We start from the raw sequence: 4,004 nt of genomic DNA, 5'->3' as shown, positions 1-4,004 counted from the left end.
GCTGGGGGTACGGGGGGGAGGAGTCGGGGGAGGAGCAGAGGCCGGCCTAGGCGGAGCGGGGGCGGGGCCCGCAGCAGGTGAAGCCGGGAGGAGGGGGGACCCGGGCACCGAGGGCTCCACGAGGGGGCGACCTGGCCTCCTCGCGCTTCCTCCCGCCCTTCTACGTGCTGCCCCTAGGTCTCCTGGGTTTACAGTGTAACTGCAGCTAGGGCTGGGGGAACAAGACATTTAGAAGACGGTATGAGGAGATGGAGGAAGCTGGAAACGAAGATGCCTGGGTTCCCAGGAAGGACTGAATCTGAAGGCGGGAAGTCTGCTTCTAGGCTGATATGGGGCAGGGGAATGTCTAAGTGCTCTGGGGAGAAACGAAGCTTAGGTTGGGTTGGGTGGAACACTGGGTCCCCTCCAAAGTGATGGGCTGGGGAGAGGGCGGGAGAGGTGCGGCAGAGAAGGTTTGGGTCCTAGTTTGTTTTTCTGGTTTTGAAGCAGGATGCCTGGGGACTGGGTCTCAGAGGGGAAATGGGAGGTTGAAGATGGATCTCACGGTGATCTGTGGCTGGGGTTTGAATGCCCAGGTCCTTAGGGAAGGTTTCAGGGAAGAGGCTGCAATCAATGGATCTGAGGCGCGGTGGAAATAGAAGCCTGTAAGGGAAATCATTAGGGCAAATGGAAGATGACAGAGCTCCAGAACTGAGGCATAACCTTGTAGAGGGGACCTGCGTTGGAGTGTGGCGGGGGTGGGGAGCATGTACTCAGGCCCTAAATCCAGGGTGTTCCCCAGTAAGGGGAGCTTCCATTGAAGAGGACTGGTGGGGTATTTGATGAGGTGAAGGGGGGAAGGTGCAGGATGAAATGTGTGAGCTGGGGAGGATGAGGGGAGAGGGAGTACGGCACACTTTGATGTGTTCTTAAGGGACCCTAGCAGGCAGCTGGAGTCTGGAAGTCTGCAAGAGATGTCTGGGGAAGATGTAGCTGCTATAGCCTGGACCTGTCTGTACCTGCCTCCAGAGGGAGGGTGGCAGGCAGATTTCCCAGAAAGCCACGCAGCCAGCTCCAGGCCAACCCCAACCAGAGGAAAGGGAGTATGACTGGGAATGAGAACATTTGGGATCTAAGGAGGGTGGAGGCAGAGGACAAGAGGTTAGTGGAAGGGTGATAGGACTGAAGTCTTAGAGCAGTTTAGGAAGGGGAAGGAGCTGGCATTCCTGGGTTCTGGAGAGAAGTTGCGACTTAAGATTCAGGTAGTTTGAGTTTTTATTTCTGGGCCCTAGCAATCTCTTGCCGTCACTTCATTGATCTGATTTGAAAAAAAAGATGTTTCTGTACTTACCAAGATGCTCTAGCTCAAGGGCAAGAGAATGCTGGGGGCACCCATGTGCTCCAGCTCAAGGGCACGAGAATGCTGGGGGAGGATAGAGGGTCTCTGGGTCTATCAGAGGATGTCCTCTTGCTCTGGATCTGACCTACCACCATGCCATTGAACTCCACTATGGCAAAGTCTGCTTCTCTTTAGATCTTGCTGCTCCTTTCCTCTTCCCATTTTTCTCCTCCTGAGTGGACTTCTTGACTAAACAAAGGTCATCTCAGGCATCGTTTTGATTGGTTATAGAGGCCCCTTTACCCTCAACCATTGTCCACCCACCCACACTGCTCTCAGGAACTCTGGGTGAGGGAGGTCTCAGAAGAGGGGTTGCTTAGCTTACCAAGGGGAGACAGCTGGTTAGAGGGTGGGGGTGACTTTACAGGCAGCTGAGGAGGGTGAAGGTGTGTGGGGTGAATTCATTATTGATGAGCCCTGCACCCCGGGCTACTAATGAGCCCAGGCCGGCTGCCCTAATTGATGTCAAGAAACTTGAGACCCCCAGATCAGCTTCCCGCCTGCCAGCTGCCTCTCCTGAGCCCCCTCCCCCTCCCTGCACCCCCAGCTGCTCTGTTCCCTTCCTAGTTCCTCCTTCCCTCCTCCTTTCCATCTCCACCAACACAGACAGAGGGAGGGCTCAGTGTCACACTTAGAATGTAAAAAAAAACAAAACCAAACAATAAAATTAGGATAGGGCTCAGGCTTTCTGAATTTCATATTCTCTGGACTATTCAAGCCTTAAATGGGACTTGCTCTCAAGGGTTGGGTAGTTTGGGAGAGGAAACTTAGACCAGAGTGTGAGAATTAAAGCTCAGGAAAAGAGAGGTTTGTACTAGATTGTGGCATTGCTGAGCCCAAGAAATTCTTGTATTGTGCATCCCTGGGAGAGACCTTGTCACTCCTCTGAAAGTACAGGAACTACACAGAGACACATCCATGACAGGAGCCCAAAATTCAGAACCCACTTCCCCTCATTTCCTCCTGAAAACAGGGGAAGAAATTTCAGGTCTGGCCCCAGGAGTTAGTGAGAGGGAACTCCTCTTGGTGTATGAGAAGTATGGGCTTTCCAGCAGGGTGTGGTGGCTTACCCCTACAATCCTAGCACTCTGGGAGGCCAAGGCAGGAGGATCCCTTGAGCTCAGGAGTTTGAGACCAGCCTGAGCAAGAGTGAGACCCTGCCTTTACTTAAAACAGAGAAAACATTAGTCAGGAATTGTGGCAGGGGTGCCTGTTTTTCCCGGGAGGTTGAAGGAGGAAGATCACTTGAACCCAGGAGTTTGAGGTTGCTGTGAGCTAGGCTGATTCCATACTATTTTAGCCTGGGCAACAAAGTGAGATTCTGTCTCAAAAAAAGGAAAAAAAGGCCAGGCACAGTGGCTCATGTCTGTAATCCTAGCACTCTGGGAGGCCAAGGTGGGAGGATCATTTGAGCTCAGGCATTTTAGACCAGCCTGAGCAAGAGTGAGACCCCATCTTTACTAAAAATAGAAAAAACTAGCTGGGTTTTGTGGTGGGCACCTGTAGTCCCAGATATTTGGGAGGCTGAGGCAAGAGGATTGCTCAAACCCAGGTGTTTGAGGTTGCTGTGAGCTATGATGTCATAGCACTCTACCCAGAGTGACAGAGTGAGATTTTATCTCAAAAAAAAAAAAAAAAAAGTACAGGCTTTCCTCCCTCTAAACTTTCTGGTGTCTTGTTATGCCATGGCTGCCATCCTTAGAAATACTGGCTAGTTCTTTGCCTCATCAGCTCTCTGCCTCCCCATTTGTCTCTCCCTCTTTGTTTATGGGTTCTGTGAAGACATTCCTTAGGTATAGAATTCTAAGAAGTCACAGATTGGAGTGTGGTCCCAGCTTGGTTCTAGGAGGCATATTTTGAGGTGATGCAGACACTACTAGGCAGTTAATAAGAATAACCCTGACGATGAGGGGAGAGGGTGAGGTGGACTGGCCCGCTCCCAATTCCCATAAATTTGTGGCTATGCTGCCCTCTGGTGGCAGGATTCTGGTGTAGCCTGCCGTGGGCCTCTGCCTCCAACTCCATTCTTCTTCCTCTTGGGCACATTAAGGACAGGCTTTAAGGAGAAAAGATGACCGTGAGGTTTGCATGATTTCTCTCTAAAGACTTGAACCCTATAGCCTGTTAAAAATGAGAACTTGGGCGGCGCCTGTGGCTCAAGGAGTAGGGCGCTGGCCTCATATGCCAGAGATGGCAGGTTCAAACCTGGCCCTGGCCAAAAAAAAAAAAAAAAAAAAAAAAATTATATAAATAAAATAATATATATATAATAAAAATGAGAACTTTTACTTCACTCTGGGAGACTGAGACTGGATTGCTTTTGCTCGACACCAGCCTGAGCAATGGTGATAACCCGTGTCTACTTAAAAAAACTAGAAAAAAATTTAGCCAAGGGTTGTGGTGGGCACCTGTAGTCCCAACTACTTGGGAGGCTGATGTAAGAGGATCTCTTGAACCCAAGAGTTTAAGGTTGCTGTGAACTATGATGCCAGAGCACTCTACCTAGGCGTCAGAGTGAGATTCTGTCTCAAAATAAATAAGGAAGGAAAGAAAGAAAGAAAGAGAAAGAAAGAAAGAAAGAAAGAAAGAAAGAAAGAAAGAAAGAAAGAAAGAAAGAAAGAAAGAA

This window comes from Nycticebus coucang, chromosome 12 (assembly GCF_027406575.1).
Source record: "Nycticebus coucang isolate mNycCou1 chromosome 12, mNycCou1.pri, whole genome shotgun sequence".
Classification (NCBI taxonomy): Eukaryota; Metazoa; Chordata; class Mammalia; order Primates; family Lorisidae; genus Nycticebus; species Nycticebus coucang.
This window is presented reverse-complemented; position numbering follows the sequence as displayed.